This window comes from Rousettus aegyptiacus, unplaced genomic scaffold, assembly GCF_014176215.1.
Source record: "Rousettus aegyptiacus isolate mRouAeg1 unplaced genomic scaffold, mRouAeg1.p scaffold_m13_p_3, whole genome shotgun sequence".
Lineage (NCBI taxonomy): Eukaryota > Metazoa > Chordata > Mammalia > Chiroptera > Pteropodidae > Rousettus > Rousettus aegyptiacus.
Genome location: NW_023416306.1, coordinates 132,549,616 through 132,563,675, shown reverse-complemented (window position 1 = coordinate 132,563,675; position 14,060 = coordinate 132,549,616). Strand labels below are relative to the sequence as shown.

At 44.8% G+C, this 14,060-nt stretch overlaps 1 protein-coding gene across 2 annotated transcripts in view; it reads left to right on the top strand.

The window, feature by feature from the left end:
- Positions 1–14,060, top strand: part of PARP16 (poly(ADP-ribose) polymerase family member 16) — a 35,427-nt gene that overhangs the window by 20,180 nt on the left and 1,187 nt on the right. The gene's annotated exons all lie outside the window — the stretch shown is intronic.

The following is a 14,060-nucleotide window of genomic DNA, read 5'->3' as shown; positions in this document are numbered from 1 at the left end:
CAGGTACTTATTTCTTTTTATTTTTTAAAATTTTTATTTAATATTTTTTATGGTGACATTGGTTAATGAAACCCAATGTTTCAGCCATACACTTTAACAGTAAGGCATGTATATATTTATACTGTGTGTTCACCTCCCACAGTTAGATTTCTTTCTGTCACCACATGTTTGACCCCCTTTACCCCATCTACCTCCCTCCTCCCCTCTCCCTTCTGGTAACCACTAGTCTATTGTCCACGTCCATGAGTCTCTGTCATGAGTCTCTGTTCGTTCGTCCTGTTCATGTATTGCTTTTAGGTTTATGTCCCACATATAAATGATATCATGTGATTTTCAATTTTTTGTCTGGCTTATTTCACTTCGCATAGTTATCTCGAGGTCCTTCCATGTTGTCGCAAATGGCAGTATTTCATCTCTTCTTATGGCTGAGTAATATTCCATTGTATATATGGTACCGATTTCTTTAATCCTCATGACAGATAAGAAATTGAAGTCACAGAGAGTTTAAATAGCTTGCCTAAGGTTAGCTGGCCAGGAAGTGGAATAGCTGGAAGTTGAACCTGGCAGACTGGTTTCAGTATTGGTCTTATATCACTGTGCTAAATAGCCTCCCAGGCTCCCAGAAAAGGTAATATTCAACTGAAATCTGAAAGAGCCATCAGTATTAGGCTAAGAGGTGGTAGAAGAGTGTTTCAGACTGTGGAAACAGAACATGCAAAGACCTAGAATTCTTAATGGAGAAGCTAAAAGGAGGGTCATAGGAAGAGGCTGTGGTGAGAAATGGGGCAGGAGTGGTAAGCAGGGGCCAGATCATTAAAGACCTTACAAGCTGTGGGCTGGGGAAATGATATGATCAGATTTGGCGTTCAGAAAAGTCGCTCTGGCTGATGGTTGGAGAATGGATTTAGGATTATTTTGGGGTTTAAAAGAACCGATAAAGTAGTGCCCAGCACAGAGCAAATAGCTGATATGTTTCAGCTGCGATCATCATCATCCTCAACATCATTTTCTTAATGGCTCAGCAGAAGGGATGAGCATGCAAAGGAGACAGCAGGAATGTGCAGGGAAATGGGAGGAAACCAAGACAACAATGAGTCAGAAGCCAAAAAGGAGGGCTTGACGAGCAGTGTCAAATGCTGCTGAGCAGTCAAGATGATACCTGAGAGCTATCTATTGGATTGACTGAGTTGGAGATCACTGGTAAACTTGGTGGGAACATTTTTCAGTGAAGTTCAGTGTTAGGGGTATGGACAAAGTCCGACTGCACAAATGTGAAATGTGATTGTTTTCCGGGAGTTCTCATACAGTATTTATTTATAACCTAGCCCTTTATTCCTGAGGTTTTTGCCCCCTCCCCACCCTAAAAAGAGGGTAAGGTGATACCTGGTGTGACTGAGACAGACAGTGAGATTTTAGGGACATAAGGACGAGTGAAGAATGGTTCTCTCTCTAGGAGCTCCCAGGCTAGTGGGGGCCATTGGACAGGTGCATTTTGATTTGGGGAAGGAAATCCCTGGAGTCTAGAGGGTTGGAATGGGCAGGTTGAAAGACTAGGGCAGGGCCACATTATGACTTTCGTGGGCCCTGGGCACTTTTGCCTTCACGGGCTCCTTCCTCAATAAAAAAAAATATATATGATGGTCAATATAAAGATACATATATTACTAAAACATTTTTTTCCACTGAAAAACTCATTCCCCCCCCCCTTCTGAATGTAAAAGAAATTGAAACATTTTCATAATATGGGTCTTAGGCACCATGCCTACAATGCCTAATGGATGAATCAGCCCTGGACTAGGATAACGGGGCATAGGGTGAGATCTCTGGCTACTTGGGAATGGAGAGGTATCTGCACTTAAGGCAGATCCCTCAGACCAGCCAGCTCCAGGAAAAGGCAAATTTGGGTTTTAAGAGTTCTAGAGGCTCATGCTGCAGATACTTTTTCATAGAGGAGGAAGAAGTAGTGTCCTTGCTAACAAACTCCCACTGGGCCAAGAGCTTCACCAGACAGCTGATTGCAGAGGAGAGCAGTTGGTTCAGTTGAAACACCTCACATTGGAGCCCTAGCTGCCTTGGTCTTGTGAAAGCAATGCCATCAGCCCTCTGTCACTAGTGTCACCGTCAGGGGAGACAGCTTTGGGAGGGGTGGCACAGGTACCACGGGTAAGGTACCTGGGAAGTGCAAAGAATCCTGTGAATTGTCAATTTCCACCACAGAGAGAAAGGTTTTATTCTGTGGGCTTTTGGATAAGTGTACATCTGTATGTGAGAGAGACGTGGAGTAGGGATGTGGTTTGCGGTTGTTTTTGATTAATTCATTTCATTAAACACTAATTGCCTACCAAACGAGGAGTAGATGGGGCGTTTGTGATTTAAAGCGCCCAATTCAGATATTTTTCTTTAGAACATGCCTCCATGCATCTGAGCCCATTCTTGCTGCTAAGCCCAGGAGGTTTTTGTTGGCTTGGAATCTGCAGCACTCACCCTCCCTGTTGCCAGGGTGATTCTTGGGTGGGGGGTGGGACTGGATTCAGTTAGACTCACAGACACACACCCAGAACCATGACCCTCCCTAAGTCCCCTCCACAGCCCCCACCCATCTCTCACCATTCTCCTCATCTCCACCCTGCCCCACCTCCTGAGTTTTCCATCTCTTGGCCTTTGTTTGTTTTTGCTTTTGTCAGTCTCTTTCCCCTGGATGGGTTTCTATTTGTTTCCAAACTGTCTGGGTCTGAGCACCATGGAGACAGTGTCCTGGGCTGCCCCCAGCCCTGATCTGGTTAGAATAAGCCCCTCTCCTTTGCATGCATCTCCAACCTAACATTAGGAGCATCCAAATCATGACATTCTGAAGCTAAATAGAAACCTCCTCCTGCTAGCACTCTTGTCCACCTGGAAAGGGTTTTTAAAAAATTTTTAGTGTTCCACTGCAGGGTCCATATAGTGCAGCCCTGAGAAGGGGAAGCAGCATTTATTGAATACCTACTGTATACCAGCAATTGGACTAGGCTTTGCTTGGTGTTAAAAATCTGGTGAAGATATTTCCTGCATTAAAATTCAACTGCAAGAAAAGTTTGTTGAGTGACTAAATGGATGAAATGGTGCAAGAGGCTTCTTTGCCATAGGAGGTAATGAATGAATATCAGCAAAGGGGATCGAAGTTAGACTTGAGAAAAAATGCCTTGGCAAGGCAATGCGTGTGGACGAAGGTTTCAGAGAAGGTTATAGACATCTGTTGCTTGATTTCAGGGAGTCCCCTTTGCTTTCTGTCACCAGAAGTATCTTTGTGCGTAATGGAGAATGGGCAGAACAAATAGGGCCTTTTGTTTCACCGAAAGGGCTCAGACTTAAGATGCAAGTGGTCCTAGAAGAGGTTAAACTATTGACAAGATGCTTTTTTATATACTCATGTAAATGATGACAAAGCCTTTCCTAAGAACAGGTGTTAGTAATGAGTTGGGGGGAGCATTGAGAAAGAAACCACTGGGGATTCAAGGTTGAGAGGATCTTTGACCATGTGAGGGGATGGTGGGAGAAAAGGAAGGCTGGAATCAAACTCCAGATACCTATTTGGCCAAAGGAAGACCCCAGGGAAAACAGCATGTGGTGCTGACAGCCCTTTCTACCCCTGGCAATATTCAGTTCAGTCAAACTGCCCCCGCAGTGGGGCAGGAAGAAGACAAGGCCCATCTGAATTCCAGAAAGTATGGATTGCAGGCCGGTTTAAAGATGTAGTTTTACAGTCCTTAAGCAAGTACAGGCTATCCAAAATGGGCCTGTAACACAGTGCCTATCAGAAGTCTATAGGGATTTAAAACCAGAGCATCAGCTATATTTTGAGGTTTGAGAGTGCTTGAAAATTATTTGTCTTCTTAGTTCTTTGACCACTGATTTCCTTTGGATTACATGTGTTGTTTTTTTGCCCACAGTTCATTCACCCTCCTGGTACCATACATACCCCAGCTTCCCTCTAGGGAACCAACCTCTTTTCCACTCTCATTAGATCTTGGTAAAACTTGCCGATTGGCTGGGGGCCCTGAGCCGCTGCTCCACTCCCTTCTACCCACACACTAGGGGATGGAGCGGTGGCTCAGGTCCCCAGCCAATCGGCAAGTTACATTACCCTCTCACCTAAGTAATTGGTTTAGACATTTGCACATGACCCAATCAGGTCTACAAAGAGATTTTTGCTAGAGCTGCTGGGAAAGAGGTGCTTGCAGTCTCCCTGGTCCTCAATATGGGAGGCTGCCTGTGTTGCTGCTGTCTTGTTTCCATGCGAAGCCTCAGATTGACACCAATAGTATGGAAAACAGAGCCAAGAGAGGAAGAGAAACTGAGTCCTGATGATGTTGTTTGAGTACTGTATCCAGTTAATGCCTAAAGCCAGACTTGTCACTTTTGTGACCAATTTTAACAGAGTTTCATTTGGATTTTGCAGGGAAGAAAGTGGGGAGGAGTCTTTAACTGATACCTTTTGCCACTGTGTAACTTCATTATTTTTGGTGTAAACCCTTTGTTAAATATAGATACGAATTTCAAATGAGTTAATCAAGATTGATGAAGTTTGTCCTGACCCTAACTATCCCCACAAAGCACCCACACACCTGGGCAGAATGAGAAATGGGCAACCCACAAACTACCATGTTCTGGGGCCTCTGTGGCCTCAGCATCAAGATGTCTCCTTAAGTTAACTTGGACTCTTCTGTAAAGGCTTTCAGACTAGGGAACCTCAGGGTACTCTGAGATCTGTGAGCAGCAATGGGTAGATGTGACTAAAGTGAGGGTTATAAGCTACACTGGAGGGGCTTGGCTCTCAGGAAGACCAGAGGTCGGGTCTGCACCACTGGAAAGATTGAGGGAGAAAAGCACTACCATTTATCAAGTGCCTCCTACGTAATGGGCATATTGAAGAATTATTTGATTCTCACAATATCCTTGTAAGGTAGATACTGTAATCTTTATTTTACCAGAGAAGAAACAGGGTTGAAGAAGTGACTTGCCCAAAGCAAAAAGGCCTGTAAGAGGCAGCGCTGATGCTGACTCTAGAGCTGGATTAATAAGAAAGGCAGGCAAGTGCAAGGCCACAGCTAGAGGGGCTGCTTGTGTAGGGAGGCTGGAATGGGCAACACCAGGCCCAGGGGATGCACAACAAGCTCCCTTTGCAGGCTAAGGCTGTTAGCCCTGCCATGTGCCATAAGCAAGGGGCATCTGGGATGCTGGGAGTGGGACCATGGGAAGTCTCCCTTGATGTCCACACTATTAACAAAAGCTCTAGGCTCAGCTCTAGTCACCTTTCCAGCCCTATCACCGGCAAACCCAGGAGGTAAGCTCAGAGGTGCAAATGGTACTGAATGTGGGGCGGGAAGGGGTGGTCTCCCACTGGCGCCCCAGCTGCCTGCTTGGAGCTTGGGCCATCGGCCTGCTCTGATTAAATTGACTTCTTCAAGACCTCACATCCAGCAGCTGCCAGCAGCCAAATCCCCCTGATTGTCTGAGATGTTCCCGACGTCAGAGAATAAACAGTCTCCCCTGTCCAGCCAGCTGTGCCGAGCAGCATTCCTGTCTCTCTGCCCAGCTGGGTGGGGCTGCAGCCCTCTGTCCACCTCCAGCAGAGGCCAGGGGAACATGTTAAATGGGTGGAAGGGAGAGAAGAGGTCACTGTCTGTCTCCAGACCGAATAGGACATTCCTTCCCCTGATTCCCCATTTCGCTCAGTGCCAGGCATCTCAGCCTCAAGCTATTGCTGATGAAAGCTCTGTAATAATGACTCTGACTTAAGAGGAGGCCCACACCATGCCACTGTCCCTGGGGTCAAGCCCTTCACCCTTGCCCAGGGGCTGCCTGGAGAATTCGAGACTCTCCTATATCATTCTAGCTAGATCTGAAGTTATCACACCCAAAAGGCTCATTTTATAAATGTGGACACCCTGAGTCAGCAGTTAATAACAGGGCTAGACCCCAGCCTTTCACTGCTATCCATTGCTTTGGGAGCCTGTAGATACTGTGGCTAGAATGACGTTAGGGGCTCTGAGTGAGAGGGGTGGCCCATGTTTTTGCAGAATAGCAGAGGTGTTTTCATCCTACGCCTGTTTTGGAGATCAGGCTTGAGGCCGAACAGTTTCCTGAGGAAGCAAGTGTTCTGGAAAAGTGCTATTCACCAGCTCCTAAATCATTCTGTCAGGAGTAGAGCTGGGGCAGCAGGACCAGAGTGGGATTTTACGCTGTCCAGAGACCAGTGCCCAGTCTGGGCTTGGCCAGAGCGTGGGAGGTGGCCAGGGACAGAGGGCAGAGTGCTTGGTAAGGGGGAGCCCCCCAACTCACACCCTAGGACTGCTTCTCTGCCCTAGGACTCTGGTCTGCCGACTGCGGGGGAGGAGAGAACAGCCTTTCTCTGGCCAGTCTGCAAAAGGAATTCCTCTAGGAGCTCCTCTGGCTGGAGACAGCCTGGGAGTGGGAGGGAGGCAGACAGTGTAGGAGCCCATGGCGGCCCTGGGGTCTCTGTGGACAGGTGTTTCATTCTCAGTCTGTCTCGGGCCTCCAGCTTTGTCTTTCTCTAGCTGCATGTATCAGTGTAGATTTGTGTGACCGTTCCATGTTTGTATATGTAAGCAGCTGCATTTCCGGTTGGAGCTAGGTTCCTTGGTAAGAAAGTGTGTATTATGTGTTCACCTGTATATGTTTATGTTCACATCTGGGCCAACTCTTGTGTGTGGGTATCTTCAAGGGAAGTGTGGGCCTGTGTGTCTTTATATAGATGAATGGGTCTACATCTGCCTACATGTGTCATGGGAGTATGCATGTGAGCAATTCGTTTATTTGGTGTAAACATGTACCTGTCTTTCTAGCTATAAGTTTAAGCATGTGTGTCTCTGGGAGCATGGGCATATATTTATTAGTAATATGTTGGTGAGTCCCTGAAAGCATGTATGCCTGTCTATTTACATTTGTGCAGAAGCATTCATTCACTCATTGATTGATTCATTCATAAACCATTTACTAACAAGCATCTTTAAAATGCTCGCTCTGTAACTGGCTCCCACATTGGGCCCACACTGGAAATTTAGAGAGGTGTCCAGGGCAGCTCCTAACATTTGCAAGATCCAGGGCAAAAGTATAAACGAAGGCTTACATTTTTATGTATAAATATTTAAATATTATTTGTCAGTCACAACAAACTGCTAAGGAAAATATCCAATCCCTAATAACCCAGAGGGCTGGGTTTGATTTTGAATTCCCACCTCCTCTGAGGCCTGTGCTGAAACTTAGCAATACAGAGCAAGTGGCCCCAGACTCTTTTTCTTCATCCTTTCTCTGTCACATACCTTGAAGAGCTTTGCATACATGTGTTACCCATACACGTGTCCAAACTACATACATATAACACACAAACAGCTTCCCTTTGGCCAACCTTTGGGCCTAGGGGTGCACACACCATTGGCAAAGTCTGCCCAATTGGCTCCAAGTGGGAAATAATGGGGTCCCATGTACCTGATTTGTAATCAAAGAGGAGGGTGTGGGCTCCTGGTAAGCCCATTCCATTGGTACCAGAGACTTCTCACTGTATAGTATGGAGTGTGGCCATCTAAAGGGTGGGCCCAGGTTAAGGGCCCTTCTTGCCTGTTTCTTCATGAAACTTGAAATCTGGAAAGGAACCACAGCAAGTAAAAAGTTGAGAACAATACAATGCGCGGATATAAGTGATTGCATATGTATCTTTGCTTGTGTATCCATGTTTCCGCATGTCTGCCTGTGTGGGTATCTATATGTGTCTATGTGTGTTTTTCTCTGTTCATCTTTGCCTGATCTTTTAGAGGGCAGAGCCCACAGCCTTTTTCTCACCATTCCTTCATCTCAGTTAACTTAGGACTATGAGGCAGGCTGGGGCACTGATCTGAGTCTGAGCCACTGTTCTGTGCTCACTTTAGACTCACTCTGTGATCTGGCCTTAGTTTCTTCATCTGTAAGATAGAGGGGCTAGATTACCATGTCTTTAATTTATAGGCTTTACTTGGTTTCCAGAACGAGTATGATTGAGTTCCTGAGTTGACTACTTTCTAGAAGTCAAATTGAGGGATGCCTAATTGTAGAAGCTCTGGGTTCAGACAGAACTGGGTTTGAATCCAAGCTCTGCCATAGACGAGCTGTGTCTCCTTTAGAGTTACTTAGTCTCCCTCAGAGTTGTGAGGATTAAATAAGATAATGTGTGTAAAGTGTTGAGCACCATGCCAGACTCACAGATGTTCAACAAATATTAGCTTCTGTCCTTATCTAGGATGTTTCCAACTTTCATACCTTACAAATTCTGGATTCAGTAGACACGTTGACTAATTGAAATCATTGGAACCACATGTTTAGGGAGTTTCGGCCCTATGTTGGATGAGGGTGGGAGGTTAGGACAGTTGATGAGAAAATCTGGACGTTTTTTCAATGCCTTCTAAGAAGCTGCCAACTCAGATCTGTGTATGAGCTACTCCCTCTACCCCATTCTCTGACATAGACCCTTGACATTTTCTCAGCTTATGTAAAAGAATAATGAAACAGGTTCAATGCCCTCCTCTGACCTGGTTCTGCCCCTGAGCCCCTCCCTGGTGGCACAGGGTGCTGAGCTGAGTAGGATCAGGACACCAGACAGAGCTGGGTCAGGTAAGGCCTGAGGCTGGGCCTGTCTGACCAGCCCCAATAGTGGGCCGATCCAGCTAGGCGGAGGGCACATGTCTCCCATAATTGCTCTTCCTGAGAATGCACTGCTCTGCTCCTGGCACAGGTGGCCTTAGGATCCTGGAGCACCAGAGAGACTGAGGAGAGCTCCATGCCACCTATCCCCTCAAGGCCTGTAGAATGGCTGAGTTCCAGCAGGAACAACATGAAGAGAGTGGGGGAGGGCCAGTGATATCACCTCTTAGCCGGGGCTGGTGGGGATGCTGGTGGGGGTAACCATCTTGGGAATCTCCTGGAGCCTAAAAATACTGGCAGCTCTTGGGCTGTCCTGAAATATCTCTGATCCAGAGGGAATAAGGGAGGGATCAAGGGCCTAACCAGGCTTGCTGAGTTGGGACATATGAGTTCAGATGGCTGAGGCCCTTAGCAAGGCAGTAGAGGGTCTGCCTTCAGGTCATGCTGACCATTCCTTTGACCCTGACCCCCCAAACCCTCACTGGGTGACTGAGAATTGGTTGATGATCTCCCAGCTCCAAAGATTACTTGGGAGGTAGGAGCAACTTAACCTACAAAAGGCCCTTTTGGGGGTCATTGTGATCTCTCCCCACCATCTTTGGGCTGCTCTATTTGGGGCCAGAACTGGGAATTTTCCTCTTGAAAAAAAAATTAAAAGCAAGGAGCAAGTGGAGGGTTGAGGCCAAAATAATGTGTTTAAGGAAATTTCTGCTTCATGCTGGCTAGAACAGAGAATGTCTGGTCAAAGAGCTGCTGACGGCCAGGGTCTCTGTAAGTAAACAGACTGCTTCTGATGGCCTCCCTGAGCTCATTTCCCTCAGCAGTGTGCAAGGAAGATGATGTCACCAGAGCAGGGCCTCCTGGTCATGGAGTTTGTCAGTGAGTAGGACAGAGGCTCAGCGATTGCCGGCAGCCTGGGGCTGCTGCCTAGTTATTGTGAATAGCTGCTTCCCACCCAAGAGACTCTGACACCCTCCTACACGTATTCATCTGTGATGGGACTCTAGCCACATCCATGACCCCATAGCAGAAGATGTTCCTGGGGAAGCTTGGGGTTAACTGTGAAGTTGCCAGCTCTCATGCAAAGTCACCTCATGTCTGTGGAGAGAGGAACCTAGGATAGACGCATTTGAAAGGAGTAGCCTCTGAAGGTACAGGCCCATGTCCTGTTCCCATGCAGAGCGGGCAGTGGCTATGTGCACCACAGCCTGTAACCTGGGGGGTGGGGGGTTGGGGGGTGGGGCCAGGACCAGTGGAGGAGTTTCCATGAGCAGAGGACCCAGGTCAGGGGAGATTGGGAGGGAGGTGGGGTGGGGAAGAAGCCACAAAGCACTCTCTGTGTCTCCTGCACAGGCTCTTCCTGAGCACTGAAGTCACCAGGTGAGACTTTTATGGGGTTTGAAAGCACTGCAGCAGAGTTGCTGAGGAACAGCTGTCAGAGGCTTGGCCAGACACTGCAGCCTCCCTCTATGCACTCTGTACCACCCCTACTTCACCTCTTGACTTGGCAGTGGGGTGTAGTGAGCCTCCAGGTAGACAGGTGGACCAGAAGCTTCTTGGGGGTGGACCTCAGCCTTTACTTCTTTGTGTACCCCAGAATCCTGAGCTGACTTCATAGTAGACTCATCAGTCACACAGACCCACCCTACAGAGTGACCAGACCACTCAATTCCTGCCTGATCTACTCCAGGCTGACTGAAAATCTCAGACTGACCGGCAGGCTCACAGAAGACTCACTGCCTGTTTCATATGCAGCCTGACTGACTAATAAGCCAATCCACTAATTTAGTCACTTATTCAAAAGAATGGTAATGGAACATCTCATTTGTGCCAGGTCATATGCTGGGTGCAGGGGATAAAGCAATGAACAAGATAGCCAAGATCCCTGCTCTTAGGGAGCTGACAATAGCAAATGAAACAATAACAGTGTGATTACATATTATGAAGGAAGTAAACAGGATTCTGTGGGAAAGAGTACCCAGCAGGCCCTCCCTTGGATTTAGTGGACAGGGAAGACCTCCTTGACACATAATCTGAGACCTGGGGGATGAGAATGAGAAAAGAAAACAAACAAACAAACAAACAAACAAAAACAAAACAAAAAACCCATGCAAACGTCTGTGGAAAAACTTCCCAGATAGAGAGAAAAGCAATGCCAAGGCCTCGAGTTGGGGAAGAGTGTGGCATGATCTTGGAATAACCAGAAGACCAGTGTGACTGGGACATAGTGAGCAAGGAGAAGGTGGCATGTAGATGAGGTTGGAGACGTGGGCAACAGCAGACCAGACAGGGCCTTGTAAGCCATAGTAAGGGTTTAGGTAGGTATGAGGGGAAAACTCTGAGGGCTTTAAGCAAATGTGTGACACACAGTAAGAAGAAATAGATAACCTGAATAGCCCTATATTTACTAAATAAATTGAATTTATAGTTTAAAATCTTTCCATAAAGAAAACCCCAGGCCCGGATGCCTTCACTGGTGAATTAAAAGTAACATTTAAGGAAGAAAGGATTTAACCACGTATAAGTGGACTTGCACGGTTCAAACCCATGTAATTCAAGATTGACCATATATTTGATCCATGGCTGGGAATCCGTGTATATAGAGGGATGACTTAAGTTGAGGATTTTTAACTATACGGTTGGAGCAGGGGTTGGTAACCTTAATCCCTCCATTGTTCAAGGATCAAATCAATTGTATGAAATTGATTTGAAAATCAATTATATATGAGCAGTGCTTGGAAACTGGCATTATAAAAACAATTCCATTCACAATACTGTTAATAATATGAAATACTATTTATGGCCATGACACCCTGAATAAGCTCGATCCCATTTGATCTCGAAAGCTAAGCAAGTTAGTACTTGGATGGGAGACCACCTAGGAAGACCAGGTGCTATAGGCATAAAAAATAAAAAAGTAAGGGATTGTAACCCGACAAAGTCCTTGCAATTTCTGAGGTCAACTAAGGGTTGCCTTGCCTTAAAAAAAAAAAAAAAAGTAATATAATAATAATAAGAAGAAGAAGAAGAAGAAGGAGAAGAAGGAGAAGAAGGAGAAGAAGGAGAAGAAGGAGAAGAAGGAGAAGAAGAAGAAGAAATAATACTTAGGGATAGATCTAACAAAAGCTGTGTGAGATTTGTACACTAAGAACTACAAAATAGTGCTAAGAGAAATTAAAGAAGGCCTAAATAAATGGAGAGAGTACTATGTTCGTGGATCAGAAAATGTGATATTTTCAAGATGGCAATTATCCCCAAACTGATATATAGATTCAAGATACTTCCAATCAAAATCTCAGCAGGCCTTTTTGGGGGGTAGAAATCAGTTAGCTGATTCTAAAATGTATATGGAAATGTAGAGGACCTTGGATAGCCAAAACAGTTTTTAAAAGACTTGATTTCAGGACTTATTATAAAGCTACTGTAATCAAGACAATGTGGTATCAATGTAAAGATAAGCGTACAGATCAATGGAACAGAGGATACATTTTAGAAATAGGAGTACATACATATTGCCAATTGATTTTTGACAAGGTGCCAAGGTATCTTTGGGGAAGAGATAAGCTTTTCAACAAATGGTGCTGAAAAGATTGGATATCTGTGTGTGTGTGTGTGTGGGGGGGAAACCCAAACATTTGCCCTTATTTCACACGATACACAAAAATTAATCCAAAATGGATCACATACCTAGATGTAAGAGCAAAAACTATAAAACTTCTAGAAGAAAACATAGAAAAAAATCTTTTAACCTTGGGTTGGGCAAAGAGTTCTTAGAAATGACACAGAAAGTGCTAATAATAAAAAGTTGACAACTTGACTTTTTAAATTTAAAACTCACTTTCTCAGATACTATTAAGAAAATAAAAAGACAGTCACCAGTGGGAGGAAATATTTGCAAAACATATATCCAACAAAAGATTCATATCTAGAATATATACACATTTTTCAAAAAAACTTTCGAATATATAAAGAAAGAATTTGTATTGAAAATATATCTTAAAAGTATACGCGCATCAATAAGAAGATAAAAATGAAATTTTAAAAGGATGAGCAAAAAGTTTGAACAGATACCTCTCCAAAGAAGATATGCAAATGAAAAATAAGCACATGAAAAGATGCTCCTTGGTTATCAGAGAAACGTAAATTAAAACTCAGTGAGACACTACTACACGTCCACTAGAAAAGGTGAAATTAAAAGATTAACCATACCAAGTGGGAAGGTAAAATAGTATAAACAATTCAGAAAACATATGTCAAAACTTATCTGATTGTATACTTTAGTGTGCAGTTAATTGTGTGTTAACTATATCTCAATAAATTTGTTCAAAACTAAAACCTGATCTAATTTTTCAAAATCTCACTCTGGCTCCTGTGATAAGAGACTGTGCAAGGGTGGTGGGTAAGAACAGAAGCTTGGAGTCATTAGGAGGCTGGCAAAGTCATCTGGGTGAAAGATGCTGGTGGCCGTGGTGACAGTAGAAATGCAGGCAGGTAGAGAGATTTGAGAAATATTTTGAGATCTAAAACAATCAGGCTTGCTAGTAGTTTGTATATAAGGCATGAGGGAAATGGAGAAGTCTAGGATGGCTTCTACATTTCCAATGTGAGCTCTGAGTGTCTGGGGATGTCTGGACTCCATGAAAAGGTCTGGGTGAAGACAAACTTTGGAGAATATTTGAAAATCAATGGCATTTTAAAGCCAAATGAAAGGGTGAGATCACATAGGGAGAGAGAATAGGCAAAGAAGCGGTTTGAGAAATGAGCCTGGGGTATTCCATCACTTAGAGGTCCCCTGAAGGAGCCAGTAAAGCTTATTGGGAAGGAACAACTGGAGAAGTGCCTAAATGTATTAATTTCCTGTAGCTGCTATAACAAATTACCACAAACTGGGTGGCTTAAGACAGACAGAAATTTATTCTTTCATAGTTCTGGAGGCCAGAAGTTCAAAATCAGATCACTGGGCTGAAATCAAGGTGTGAGCAGGGAGGGCCACACTCTAGGGGACAATCTGCTCCTTGACTCTCCCAGGTTCTGGCAGCTATTGGCATTCCTTGACTCATAGCCACATCACTCCAATCTTTGTGTCCATGGTCACATTATTTCCTACTCTTCTGTCCTTGTCAAATCTCCCTCTGCCTCACCCTTAAAAAGACATTTGTCATAGGATTTAGGGTCCACCTAGATACTTCAGGAGATCTCCTCATCCCAAGATCCTTAAGTACATTTTTTTTTTTTAATCAAATAAGGTCACATTTCCAGGTTCTGGATATTATGATATGGGCATCCTAATTGGGGACCACAATTCGACCCATATACTAGCTGACTGACAGACTAAAGGAGTGATTAATTAAGTAATGAGAGATGATAGGGCTTCCCGTAACTGGGAA